The 15,266-nt window shown below is 44.1% G+C and overlaps 1 pseudogene; it reads left to right on the top strand.

The window, feature by feature from the left end:
* The first annotated feature begins 5,197 nt into the window (after positions 1–5,197).
* LOC103592006 lies at positions 5,198–7,151 on the top strand (annotated as a pseudogene).
* The last annotated feature ends 8,115 nt before the right edge of the window (positions 7,152–15,266 follow it).

Here is a 15,266-nt window from a genome sequence, read left to right on the forward strand (position 1 = left end):
ATTTGGTGGTGGAGAGGTGAACACTAGTGTGTCCCTGGGGTAGAGTCAGCCAGATCTCATGAATGACATGGGGGAGAGGGAGGAGGAGAAAGGACACCGAGGTTTTCAGCATGGTGACTGAGTACTGGTGACATAATTCACTGAGCTAGAGAATGTAGGAGGAGGAGGAACCAGTTTGGGAGGCAGGTAGGTGATGAGTGTAGTTAAGGACACATTGGGGTGGAGAAGCCTGAGCTAGGTCCCATCCACATGTCCGGCCAAGTTTCTTTGTTCATGGCCTCTGTGGAGTGGTATTTCATCATCAATACAGAGTCCTGGAAAAGGATTTTTGCAAAGAGCACCCGAATGTTCTGTGCCTGGAAGATGAAAACAACTGGCAGAGACAGCAACTTTCAAACTCACACACCCCACAGAAGCCCTCAGGCTGCACTCCCTGCCCTTTCTGGTTTGCTTTCCAAGCCAGCAGCTCTGATGACCTCGCCCCAAATCTGCCTCCCTGGGCAGGAAACAAAAGGTGTGTATCCACAGCACAGAATGACCATATCCACCCAGTCAGCAATGGTTTCTATAAAACATTTGGTCACAGTGTGCAAGCTTGTTTTTTGTGTTTTTTGTTTAACTGAAGAGTCATTTCAGTGAAAATAGCTAATGAATATGATTGTGTCAAAAACACCAGTAATGATGTAGTCCTTTCTCCATTGCAAGTCTGCCCCTTGCAGACATTTCCCTGGAATTCTATTTTGTACCAACTCTATGTGGGCTCTTCCAAGGACCTGAAGCAAGCTGCCACCCAATCCCCTTACCTTAGACAAGGGAAGTCCAACTGCAAGGATGAATGATTTTCCTTCTCAGCAGGGAGTTCTAACAGGTAACCCACAATTTTGGAGACCCAGCCCAGTATTTAACTAATGCTTGCTAATGCCTATCACCACACTAAACCCTTTATTTGTACTATCTCATTTAATCCTCAGAATTAAAAATCAGGCAGGGAGGATGAGGCTCAGAAAGGGTAAGGAACTTGCCTAACACCACACAGCTAATAAATGATGGGGATGGGATTCTAATCAAACCTGTCTTACCCCAGTTCCCAGTGCTTAACCACTATGCTGAACTGCCCCTCCACTGTCAGTCCAGGATTTCACTTCCTTGATGATATGACTGCAATCTATTTGCTGTAATTTATTCTCAGTTCTCTACCTTGGTTCGCCCTATTTGACACTTGCTGTTCTTTACATGTGGGCTCTCTGTTCTACCAAAAGGGATGTGTGTGGTTTCCTATCATCTACGCAGTGTTAGAAAAGCAGAAGTCTTGGCCATGAAGAAACTCATTAGAGGTGTCTCTGGATCTACTCATTCTCCTAGAATTGATCAGTGTGTAAACAGTGGTGACCAATCTTGCTGGCTCTGTGACAGTGGCTGCTTGGTGGAGCCATTAGTGCAGGTGACAGCCTCACTGACAGGGCAGTGCTCCTCTAGCTGGAGGCATAATGGTCTTTAAAACAGTAAAGTTATCTACTTGGGTCTACCTCAACGTACCTTTGGCAGAACAAATCTGGGAGATGAATATTCAGAGTTGCAAGATGACACAAATAGGAAAAGATGGAAATGTTTGGAAGAGACTTTTAACATCTTTTTCTTCTCTCTGAATCCTTTCTGTTTCCTCCAAATTGCCCTTTCTCTTTGTCTGCTTTGATCTCTGTCGGGAAAAGATGGAAATGTTTGGAAGAGACTTTTAACATCTTTTTCTTTTCTCTGAATCCTTTCTGTTTCCTCCAAATTGCCCTTTCTCTTTGTCTGCTTTGATCTCTGTCTTTCCAGCCAGAAGTTGAGTTGTTCAGTCTAGAATAGGCTGGACTGCCATGCTTACAGGGATGCAGTGGCAGAGGGTTAGGGCACATCTGTGTGGAGATAGCACACCCGCTCTTAACCGCCTCAGCCCAGAGGCCTCATGTATCACTTCTGGTCAAATTTCACTGGCTACAACTAGTCCCTAGTGCTGAGAAATCTCTCCCTGTGCCCAGGCAGGAGAATGGGATGTGGGGGAGGACTAGGGATCTCTATTACAGACACTTGCCTTTGATGTCTGCTGATCCAGAGTTATTGACATGATTAGAGGCAGGGTCAATTCTGGGAAGATGTCAATGGTAATGGTAAAAGTTGTTTTTTTAAAAATCTTTATTGAGGTATCAATTATGCATCATATAATTTATTCATGTTTAGTGTGCGATTCAGTAATTTTTGGTAAATTTAACAAGTTGTGCAACCAGGTGGGGGAACAGTGTTTGAATCTCCTTGAATCCCACCATTAAAACATCTACAGCAATGAGGTTAGCAAAACCAAAAACCCGTGGACAACACCTACAACAAAACCAGGTAACCAGTACCTCCTTGAGCTCCAAAATGTGAGTGAGTGGGGGCAAGCTGCCAATAATTGCACGATCCAGTGATATCAGAAACTGTGAAAAGAAGAAGAGGGAAGGTAAAGGAACTTGTGATGCCCCTAAGAACCAGAGGATCCCAAATCACCAAAGGAACTCACTGGAAAGTTCCATGGGCCATTTGAAGAAGAGCAGCAAAACTGGAGTTCTGGGGAAAGGTTCTAATACTTGGATGAGTGTAAGGAAGACTATGGGAAGATCCGAACACACAGGAGTGGCCTAGGGGTCTGGGCCCTACAAACTCTCAAAACTAACAAACCAAAGCATCTTCCAGGACAAAGTCCCACGTTGAGAAGAAAATGCTGGGAATAAAATCCAAGCTTAGCAAGTCAGGAACAACAATGGCAAAGAAAAGAAGAGATCATAATAAAAGGTAGGGAGGGGAGCAAGGAAGAGGAACTCAGGAAGCATGAGGTTCTATTTCAAAAATTACTTCATGAAATCAACAGAAGAGGAAGCTCAAGATCTATGAAACTGGAAACTCTTTTGTTGTTTCCTCTTGAAACAGAAAGTAGAGAGCAACTAATTTCACTGAAAAATGAGCAACAGGAAAGGATTGTGGTCAAATACCAACTATATCATTACAAGAAAAAAAGAGAATAAGAAGTAGAATAATATCACTACAGACAATGAAAGAATCCCCCTCCCCCCAAATGCCACAAAATATATAAATACTGCAATCTCGGTCTTTAAAATAAGCCAAAAAATAAGAACATAATAGGAACTATATAAAACAACATATTTCAGAATGAGAAAAACTCAAAAATAGAATGATTAAAGAAAAGGAAGATTTGAAAAAAGAAATGAAATAGTTAAAAAAAGAATTAGAAATAAAAGAAAACTCATTTTAGACATGAAGGCTAAACTAGAAGGAATATGAGAATTAATAAACCAAATGGAAAATGTCTTGAGAAAAATAGAAAATTAAAAGTAGGAAAAGTTTTAAAAACCAAAAAGAAAAGAAGAAAGAGATAAAAAGGGATTTGCAGGAAAGTGATAAATACAGAAAATAGGCAAAGAATATCTAATATACATATAATAAGGGTCCTCAGAGAAAAAAAACCAAAGCAACAAAACAAAAAATAATTACTAAAAACTAGAATTCAAGAAAAGTTTCTTGAAATTTAAAAAAAAAACAAAAACAACTTAAAACTATGTATCGAACAGACACATTGTTGGAGTGAGCAGGACAAAAGCCATGTTGGGACCCAAAACCACATGGGCTTTAAAAGATTTTAAAAGGCACAGCTTTATTCTTAGCATGTATTTCTCTGAGTTCCCTCTTTTCCCATGGTTATTTGATATTTTGAAACCTGGTTAAGGAGCAAGATGACATTATTTACGTAAGTGTAAAGTTGTTTTCTGGTCAGCCTGAAGCTGCAAACTTGCCACAAGTCACGTACTATCTGGACCCTGAGAAACCAAGGAAGACATCAGTAAAGCTGTGCTGATTCCATCCCCTCCAGCTGGACCCTGAGATAACAGCAAGGATAGGAACAAAAACCAGATGGAGCCTTGGTGAGACCTTGCACCTGGCTCCTTGCATGGGGCCCCCACAGCTCACATCCCCCTCTCTTCTGTTTTATATTTCCCACATTCCATTCTGTCAGCCCCCTCTTTAAAAACTCCTCCACAAATCTGAGTCTTTGAGATGGCTGTAGCCTGGCCATGCTCCCTCAGGTTTACCAGAGAGATGGGCTAGCTTAACATCTCTCCTCAGGTCACTGGTATTCCTGAATAAAAGCTGACTTCCTATTCCACCAACATTCGACTTTCGAATTGTTTGTTTATATTTGGGAGCAGACAGCTGGACTTGGGTTTGGTAACAAGATTTTGGCAAGTCTAAGCCAGGAGCTGAATGCCCTGGGGTATCAGATTTTGGTGAGTCAAGCCAGGGTTTTTGTTTGGGGCTGGCAGCCGGACTTGGGCCCAGAAAAACATTGCATATATTGGGAAAAAAAATCAGCCCACAACAGCTCCACTTTAAAACTATTGGATTTTAGACAAAAAGAAAAAAAATCCTTTGTGCCACCAGGCAAAAGAACAAGTGTTTTATAAGAGAAAGAAAATCAGAATGTTGTTAGACTTTTGACATCAATGCTTCGGGCTGGCCCTGTGGCGCACTGGAGAGTGTGCCGCTTGGGAGTGCGGTAGTGCTCCCGCCGAGGGTTCGGATCCCATGTGGTGACCGGTTCCCGCTCACTGGCTGAGCGCGGTGTGGGTGCGACACCGAGGGTTGCGATCCCGTACCAGTCAGTAAAAAAGACAAAAAGGAAAAAAAAATGCTTCATGCCAGACAGAAACCAATGGAGTAAAGGGTTGCGATCCTGTACTGGTCAGTAAAAAAGACAAAAAGGAAAAAAAAATGCTTCATGCCAGACAGAAACCAATGGAGTAACATATTTAGGATACTCAAAGAAGATGGGAGCCAAGAATTTTAAATCCAGGTAAACTGATCATCAAGTATCAAGGCGGCACATTGTGGTGAACAAGCAAGAACTTGGGAAATGGTATTTCCAGGAGACTTCTCCGAGGAATCCATTAGAGAAAGCATCAGGCAACCAAAACAGCTGAAGAGACAGCAACACAAGGGCAGCTTAAATAATCCAGCTAGTAAAGGAAGATGAATGGGAACATCACCCTTAGAATTAGAATACCATTATTTTTGAACCCTTAATAAATTAATAGATTGATTCAGTGATTATCAGTGGCTGCTAACATCACAGAAAAAGAAACAAAGATGAATTACATGCCCCGTGATGGAAGTATACAACACAATGTATGGAATAGCCTTGAAAAAGAATGAAACTTATGAAGCCTCTAGAGCTAGCCACCATTTAACAGGAAATTCAGGGAAATCACACTACAAGGATGTCATCTGCAAAATTCAAGTTGAAGGAAACCCCACAAGGTAAGCAACATAGTTCCTTTTTAGTTAAAAAATAAATGGGTGGGCTGGCTGGTTAGCTTCGTATGTTGGAGCAAGGTGCTAATAATACCGATGTCCAGGGTTTGATCTCTGTATGTCAGCTGCCAAAATAAAAAAATCAATCAATCAATCAATAAAATAAAAAATAAACAGGAGAATTTAGAGATTAAAGACTATCAGAAGACATATTAATCAAATTGTAAACCTTTTAATTTTTTTAATTAAAACAGTTGATAATACATATTTGTGGGGTAAAAAGTAGACTATCAATATTTGTGTACAATATGTGGTGATCAAATCAGGATAATTAGCATATTCATCATTACAAAATGTAATCATTCTTTGTGTCCATTAACCGCTTTCTCCCTACCCCTTGTTTCCCACCTCTAGTAACCACAGTTCTGTTCTCTCCTTCTGAAATTTCAACGTATTACTGTAATTGTTGCTTCTTTATCTCTCTCTCTCTCTTTTTTCTTTCTATTTTAGCTTCCACTTGTAAGTGAGGACATGCTGTATTTCTCTTTCTGTGCCTTTTTCCACTTAACATAATTTTCTCCAAGCTCATCCCTGTTGCTGCAAATGGCAGAATTTCATTCTTTTTAATGGCTGAGTAGTATTCCATAGCACATATATATACCACATTTTCTTTATCCAGTCATGCATCAATGGACATTTAGGTTGCTTCCATATCTTGGCTATTGTAAATGGAACTGCAATAAACATGGGAGTGCAGGTATCCCTTCGATGTTATGATTCCCATTCCTTTGGGTAGTGGGATCCCAGTAGTGGGATCCCAACTCAAGCTAACAAACTATAGGAAAAAAAATATATTCATAGAAAAATCAATGAAACACAATCGTTGGCTAGATATTTGATAATATTAATGAATTTTTTTAGGTTGATACTGGTACTGTGGTTATATTTTAAATGATCAGTCTTTGTCTTTTAGAAATTCATAGAGAAGCATTTACAGATGAAATTATATGAGGTCCGGGATTTGGTTCGAAGTACCTGGAGTAGGGCTGAAGAATTGATGGGGGCATAGAAAAAGAAAGCATGGCCAAGAGTTGATCCTTGTTGAAGCTGGACAATGGGTACATGAGGATTTGTTATACAGTCTCTCTACTTCTGTTTATGTTTGGAATCTTCCATAATAAAGTGTTTTTAAGAGAGAAAGAGAGCAGGCGAGTTGCTCCTGGTGCAGTGGGAATGGCAGAGTCACATGCAGAGAAGAGTCAAAGAAGATTGCAGAGATGGAATAGATGCTGGCAAAGCAGTTGCTCTTCAACAGGGCTTCAATCAAGGTTACAAGGAAGGTGCAGAAGTAATTATAAACTATGGACAACTCCGAGGAACACTGAGTGCTTTGTTCTCCTGGTGTCACCTTCACGATAATAGTTCAACTTTGATGAGCAAAATAAATGATCTTCCAGATGCACCTGGCCAGTGTGAAGAGTATGTGCTCAAACATCTGAAATCAATCACTGCACAATCCCATGTTGTAGATTTATTGGACTCCATTGAGGATATGGACCTTGGTCATGTAGTTCCAATTGAAAAAAAGATTGATGAAGCTAAAGATGAAAGACTCTGAAAATAATGCTGAGTTTAACTAAAACTGTAGTAAGAGTCACAGTGGCATAGATTGTTCATATTTAAAATGTTGTGGAACACAGGAGCATGCACATTCTGAAAACCCAAGCCTCACTTGGATTTTCAAACAGACAGCCAGCTTAGTTAAACAGCGGGGAATATCCATAGACATATTACAGCACCTCAAATAACTATAAAAATTATGGTCCTGATTCTAATGAAAACAATGTTTGGAACCTTTCTTGGAGCATTTTGTTGCCTAACAAGGTAACCAGAATTTGTACTGTTTCTGCATTGAACACCTCACCTGTAAAGTTATCTTTCATGGAAGTTTGAAATGTCTTCAAAGTTAACACTATTAAATATAAGATAAGCCTTTAAGAGAGAGAGAGAGAGAGAGAGAGAGAGAGAGAGAGAGAGAGAGAGCGCACACCTTCTTCAAGAGAGACAGATTGAGAGATTAAGGGAATACAAAAATAATTGAAAGTTCTAGCTGTGGTTTTTATTGAATGGGCTTTATTATAAAGTGATCTGCATGGGCCATTTGATAGGAAATGTCTCATATCAGTATCTTTAGGTCTTTTAACTTGAGCTGGTCATATTTCCCAGAATAGATTCTTTCCACTGGCAGACACAGATGGTAACAGGCTGGCAGCCAACCTTCTGGGAGCTGAGTGATAAATGCAGATGAGGGCCTCAGCCTCCCATGTCATGTCATGATGCCCCCATCCTCACCGGTGCCTGGTGTCTCCCAACCCAAAGACACTGTGTTTTGCCTTCTCCAAATAATAAACCTCCAGCCTTCTGCTTGGAGAAGAAAGCTAAGTCATCCCACAGTCCCAGGTGAGGGAGGGAACAAATCCTCTTTATATTAATTCCTATTTAACGCTATTTCCCAAGACTCTAGGTACCACAAATTCCTGAACCTCATCAAGATTCTGCAGTGGTGGGCAGGGCCTACAGTCCAACCAGCCTGAAGGAGTGCAGGTGTTGGACCTTCATGCTTCATCTTTCCTTAAGATTAAGGGAATGGAATCTCTGAGGGGGGATGAGATAGGAGGTCTTCAGTTTCCCTGGGTTCAGGTTTCAGGACACACCTCTGAGTTTCAAGCCACCCCCCCAGGTCTCAGGTTCCTCCTATAGGCCTTACCCTAGAGAAGAGTTACTGTTGCTTATTGGACCTATTTTCAGCACCAACACAGGGTAATTGAGACCTCAAGGGGCAGACTTATGCAAATCCAGTGGCTGGGCAGGCTCTGTAGAAAGGGGTTATGTAACCCTAATAGCTGAGCATGCTCAGTAAAACAAAATTTATTCTTTGAATGGCCTTCCACTAGACGTGCTAACAGAATATTCTTGAATATGTCTAGTGCATATAATAGAATTTGACCAATGAATATGCCTTAAAAGGAGACCAACTGAGCATGTGCAAGACTATGTTACATAACTGGGAACCACCTCGTTAGTTTAATATTCATTAGACAGCATGAATATGTAATACATAGTAAAAATATAAAAGCGGAATCCTGACAGAAGGTGGGGTTATTGCTCAGTTTCCTGGGGCCAACTTGCACTTCACTGGCTGAGGTGTGTATGCTTTCTTTTGTATCAAACTTTCTTTCAGCAAGTGGCAGCTCATTCTCTTGAGCCAGCCTGCACTCTCTACTAAACTTTAAGTGTGTATTTCTTACTTTTATATTAAACTTGGTGTGGGCCCTGCTCAGTTTCTGGAGCTAGACCACACTTTCTCTGTTAAGTCTGTATTTCTTATTTGTTACCTTGAACCTGTTTTAATCTTCAAAAAAAAAGAAAGAAAGAAAGAAAAAAGAAAAAAAAAAGATTCTGCAGTGAAACTAAGGTTGGTTCTCAGCTTTTTTCATTGCTATTTTAGGATTCTGCTTCACTGAGTCTGTTGAGCCGTTCACTGCTCATTCATCTATTCTCTCCTCTCTTGCTCTTCTGACCTCATAAGTCTATAGAAAAATATACATACTCACAGGACATTTTTAGCTGGGTTCTGGAACAGAGCAAAAAATAAAATGTGTATGCTCAATACACCATCTTTACTCATAAGTCTCCACTTCATCCCTTACCCCCTTTTTTATTCTTTAATTTAAAAATATAATATAAATAGAGAAAAGTGCATAAAATAGACAAGTATAGCTTAATGAAAAATTATAAAACAAAGGTCCATGTGACTACACCCAGGTCAAGAAACAGAATGCTGCCAGCACCTAAGGAGACTCAGTGGGCCCCGCTCCAATCCCAGCCCTACCACCAACAGGGGTAACCACCACCCTGACTTTTGTGAAAATCCTTCACTTGCTTCATTTATTTTTCACTTTTCTCTGTGGTAGTCATCCCTATAACATAATTTAGCTTTGCCTTTTTTTGATCTTTAACAGGAAACATGCTGTTGTATTCTTATGTGTCTTGCCTCTTTCCTTCAACATTATGTTTGTGAGATGTATCCATGCTGTGTGGTAGCTATGATTTGCTTATTTTCTTTGCTATCTGGTATTCCACTATAAGTGCACAGCAGTTTTTTTTTCCTTCATTGTATTTTTGATGGACATGGGATCGTTCACAGTTTGGGTCTCACCTTAGTTCAGGCTGCTATAACAAAATACTGTAGAGTGGGTGGCTTAAACAATAAAAATTTATTTCTCACAGTTCTGAAGGTTGCGAAGTCTAAGATCAAGGTGCTGGCAGACTCAGTGTCTGGTGAGGGCCCTCTTCCCAGTTTGCAGATGGCTGTCTTCTTGGTATATCCTCACACAAAGGAGAGATAGCTCTGATGTCTCTTTCTCCCCTTTTAAAGGCACTAAGCCCATCATGGGGGCCTCACCCTTATGACCTCTTCTAAACCCAATTACCTCCCAAAGGTCCCGCTTCCTAATACCATCACATTGGGGATTAGGGCTTCAACATATGAATTTTGGGGAGACACATTTAGTCCATAACAGGTCTAGTCTGCATAATCGTACTGTGTACATTGTTGGACTTGTATTCTGTGCACATATACACAAATTTTTCTAGCTGTGTACCTAAGAGTGAAACCACTGTATGATAAAATGTGTGAATCTTCAACTGTAACAGTGTTAAGAGGGTAGGAAATCCAATTATGGTGTTTGAAAGGTGGGACCTTTGAGAAGTGATTGGATCACGAGGACTGTGCTCTTATGAATGGATGAATGGATTAACTCATTCATAAAGTAATGAGTTATAATAGCCCATGGTTCTGATGGCTTTTAAGGAGAACAAGTGAGAAGGTTAGCTCTCTCACTCTCGTTCAGCCCATTCTCAGCATGTGATACCCTGAGTTGCTATAGAGAATCACCACATGAAGAAGACCCTCATCAGATGTGTTCCCTGCCTCCAAAATTATAAGAAATAAATTTCATTTTCTTTATAAATTACCCAGTTTCAGGTATTTTGTTATAAGCAACAGAAACGAACTAATACAGAAAATTGGTACTAAGAGTGGGGTGTTTCTTACAACAAATACCTGAAAATGCTGAAGTGACTTTGGAACTGGGTGATGGGCAGAGGCTGCAAGAATTTGGAGAAGCAGGCTACAAAAAGCCTAGATTCTGGTGAGGGCTTAGAAGACAAGAAGACCAGGGAAAGTTTGAAATTTCATAGAGATTGGTTAAGTGGTGATGACCAGAATGCTAATAGAAATATGAACAGTAAAGGCCATTCTGAGGGGGTCCCAGATGGAAATGAGGAACAGCTTATTGGAAACTGGAGCAAGAGTCAACCTTGTTATATAGTTGCAAAGCACTTGGCTGCATTTTGTTCATGTCCAAAAGTTTTATGGGATGTAGAACTTAAAACTAATAAACTAGGATATTTGGCAGAAGAAATTTCTAAGCAGGAAAACATCCAGGCAGTTGTGTGACTGCTTATAAGAGCCTACACTGAGAAAAAGCATGATATAAAGCCAAAATGCATAATTAAAAGGGAAGCAGAGGGTAAAGAATTGGAAAACTCTCAGCCTGGTACATAAGGGGTAAAAAAGTGTGTTCAGTAGAGAAGACCAAGGATGTAGCCCAGTAACCATTTGCTACGGAGGTTGGGACAGAAAGAAAGAATCATCAAGAGAATGGAGGGGGAAAAAAAGGCATTTCGGAGATCTTTAAGGCTGCACCTTCCATCATGGGCCCAGAGGCCTAGGGAGGCAGAATGGTTTCAGGGAACAGGCCCCAGGTGCCCTCCACAGGCTCTCTGCCCAGGGCCACCTTGAGATGCTGCTCCCCACACTCTGGCTGCTCTGGCTGATCCAGCCATGGCTAAATTGGTCTCAGGTGTGGCTGGATCCACAGCTTCAGAAGACAGAAGCCAGATGCCTTCGTGAAGCCCATGTGGTGTTAAATCTGCAAGCTCGCAGAATGCAAGAGCTGTGGAACCCTGATTTTAAAGGATGCGTGGAAAAGCCTGGGGGCCCAGAAAGAAATTCGTCACAGGAGTGGAGTCACCACTGAGAGCCTTCACTAGAGCAATGCCGAGTGAAAATGTGGGGTTGAAATTACAACTCAGGGTATCACATAGTGAGAACCCTTACCACGGCCATGCCTAGTGGAGCCAAGAGAGTGGGACAGCCATGGAGACCCCAGAGTGGAACACCTTCATGGGAGAGCTGAGGTGTGGGCTGAGTCCAGGAAAGCCATAGGAACAGGGCCACCCAGGACGTGCAGGCCCAACCTTCACACCAGTGTGCAGAGGATGCTGGACATGGAGTCAAGGGAGATTTTCTCCAGCTTTAAAATTTAATGCCTGTCCTACCATTTTATCTTGGAAGTAGGTAACTTGTTTAATTTCATAGTTGAGACTTTGGACCTTTGAGCTAAAACAAGTTAAAATTTGGGGGATAGAATTAATGTATTTACCTGTAAGCAGAACATGAACTTTGAGGACCAAGGGCAGAATACTATGGGTCAAATGTGTCCTCCAAAAGTCCATGTATTGGAAATTTAATCTCCACTGTGACAGTGTTAAGAGAGTGGGCAGTCTCATTATGGTATTTGAAAGGTGGGGCCTGTGAGAGGTGATTGGATCATGGGGACTGTGTCTTCATGAATGGATTAATTCATTCATGAAGCAATGAGTTATCATGGGTATGGTTCTGATGGCTTTAAAAGGAGAACAAGTGAGCAGGTTAGCTCTCTCTTGCTCAGCCCATTCTCACCATGTGACACACTAGTTGCCATGAGACCCCGCAGAGAGTTCCCACTAAGTAGAAGGCCCTCACCAGATGTGCCCCTTGGACATGGACTTCCCAGAATCCAAAACCATATGAAATAAATTTTATTTCTTCATAAACTATGCAGTTTCAGGTATCCTGTTACAAGCAACAGAAAACGGACTAGTACATCAACCTAATTAAAAATTCCCAAGCTGTTTCCAAAGCAGGCCACCTCATTGAACAATTAGAGGGGCCACCATGACCCCATGTGTTCTATGCAAATAACACCCTCTCAAATGAACATAAGGTAAATTGGCAACTTTTTGGCTCTGCCAATTTGTTACCCCATGAGTGGTTTTTTAAAAGTATTCCCATTGTTCCATATCTTGCCAACTTTTGGAATTTTCTACTAAAACTAAAAGGCTTTTTTGTTTTTGTGGATCTGGTGGTTTTATAATTCTGCTGCATATAATTCTATGGTTTCACTTGCATTTCCCTGGTTACAAATAAGGTCGGGCACATCTTTACATGTCTATTGGTCTTTTTGATTCCATCTCCCCTCTTTTTTTTTTTTTCTTTTTTTTTTTTCTTTTTCCGTGTCCGGCAACGGATCGCAACCCACAGTGTTGCCCCTGCACTGGACCGGGGACCGGCAACGGGATCGCAACCCTCAGTGTTGCTCCCGCGCCTCGCTCAGCCAGTGAGCGGGAACCGGTCTCTATGTGGGATCCGAACCCTCGGGCGGGAGCGCCGCCGCGCTTCCCAAGCGGCGCACTATCCAGTGCGCCACCGGGCCGGCCCCCTCTTTTTTTTTTTTCTTTTTCCGTGTCCGGCAACGGATCGCAACCCTCAGTGTTGCTCCCGCGCCTCGCTCAGCCAGTGAGCGGGAACCGGTCTCTATGTGGGATCCGAACCCTCGGGCGGGAGCGCCGCCGCGCTTCCCAAGCGGCGCACTATCCAGTGCGCCACCGGGCCGGCCCCCTCTTTTTTTTTTTTCTTTTTCCGTGTCCGGCAACGGATCGCAACCCTCAGTGTTGCTCCCGCGCCTCGCTCAGCCAGTGAGCGGGAACCGGTCTCTATGTGGGATCCGAACCCTCGGGCGGGAGCGCCGCCGCGCTTCCCAAGCGGCGCACTATCCAGTGCGCCACCGGGCCGGCCCCCTCTTTTTTTTTTTTCTTTTTCCGTGTCCGGCAACGGATCGCAACCCTCAGTGTTGCTCCCGCGCCTCGCTCAGCCAGTGAGCGGGAACCGGTCTCTATGTGGGATCCGAACCCTCGGGCGGGAGCGCCGCCGCGCTTCCCAAGCGGCGCACTATCCAGTGCGCCACCGGGCCGGCCCCCTCTTTTTTTTTTTTCTTTTTCCGTGTCCGGCAACGGATCGCAACCCTCAGTGTTGCTCCCGCGCCTCGCTCAGCCAGTGAGCGGGAACCGGTCTCTATGTGGGATCCGAACCCTCGGGCGGGAGCGCCGCCGCGCTTCCCAAGCGGCGCACTATCCAGTGCGCCACCGGGCCGGCCCCCTCTTTTTTTTTTTTCTTTTTCCGTGTCCGGCAACGGATCGCAACCCTCAGTGTTGCTCCCGCGCCTCGCTCAGCCAGTGAGCGGGAACCGGTCTCTATGTGGGATCCGAACCCTCGGGCGGGAGCGCCGCCGCGCTTCCCAAGCGGCGCACTATCCAGTGCGCCACCGGGCCGGCCCCCTCTTTTTTTTTTTTCTTTTTCCGTGTCCGGCAACGGATCGCAACCCTCAGTGTTGCTCCCGCGCCTCGCTCAGCCAGTGAGCGGGAACCGGTCTCTATGTGGGATCCGAACCCTCGGGCGGGAGCGCCGCCGCGCTTCCCAAGCGGCGCACTATCCAGTGCGCCACCGGGCCGGCCCCCTCTTTTTTTTTTTTCTTTTTCCGTGTCCGGCAACGGATCGCAACCCTCAGTGTTGCTCCCGCGCCTCGCTCAGCCAGTGAGCGGGAACCGGTCTCTATGTGGGATCCGAACCCTCGGGCGGGAGCGCCGCCGCGCTTCCCAAGCGGCGCACTATCCAGTGCGCCACCGGGCCGGCCCGCTAAGTGGTTTCTTTACTGCTGATTCTCTGGGGAAGGCTTTTTGTGCAGCTCAGGTTTTAATTTTTGACCTTTCAAGCACTTCTGGTTCTTGTGAGGTCCAATACACCTGGGTTCTGTGAAAACTCTGGTCCCAGCCTGAGTCTTTTCAGCAAACTGAACCCCCTGCAGTTCTATACTCCTGACCGGTCTCCACTGAGTTGTCCTGCACTGATGGGAGGCAGATCAGCTGTCCATGCTGTGCCCCGATGTTCCCCCGCTGGGCCAGTCTCCCCTATCCCTCACACTCCAAACAATCCCCATGGAGTGGGCTGTGTGCCAGTCCCTTGCAGTGACTTGCCAGCCTCTGAGTACTTCCTTTTTTCAGTTGTCTGTGGCCCCTCACTCTTATCTAGGTCCACGGGAACCCTGTCAGTGGCTTGGGGGCCGCTAAGGCCTTCCTCTCCCCTGCAGTCTCCAAGCAACTTCATACCAAGGGCACAGCTGTGGTTTTTGCCAGCTCTTGCTCCATGTGCTCACCAGGGCAAGGCCTGAAATGGTCAGGGCTCAAAACAGTCGGAGTGGTCCCTTCTTTATCTCATTGCAGCTTCTCCCACCTTCATGAACTCCGTAGGTCTCTCCTCCTCCTCCCCTGAGCTCTAGTGGCCCCAGCTTGGCAGTCTTTGCTTTTCAATAGTTGTAAATTGGTCTATTGTGGGAGAGAGTGACACTGGGGATCCTCTATTCCGCCATCTTGATTCTCTTGCCATGGCTTTCTGACCAAGAAATCCTCTGCACCTTGTCTTCCCTCTAGAGCTGTGCCGTCCTTCCCCAGGCTGATGCCTCTTATCCAGAATTCTCTTTTCTGTAAGTCTGGCCAGGTTGCCTTAGCATCTGCCTTCTCTGCCCAGGAGCAGCCGTGTTTTCAGCCATGGCCCTCACTGACCTGTGCATTCCTATTGGCACCTGTCAGCACCTGCTCTGAGGATCCAGTTCCTTAGCTCTTCTTAGGACAGAGCCCACTCCAGAGATAGCAGATACATGGCACATGCTGTCATTTCCCCCTACTCCCATTATTCTCATGAC

This window comes from Galeopterus variegatus, unplaced genomic scaffold, assembly GCF_000696425.1.
Source record: "Galeopterus variegatus unplaced genomic scaffold, G_variegatus-3.0.2 Scaffold1069, whole genome shotgun sequence".
NCBI lineage: Eukaryota > Metazoa > Chordata > Mammalia > Dermoptera > Cynocephalidae > Galeopterus > Galeopterus variegatus.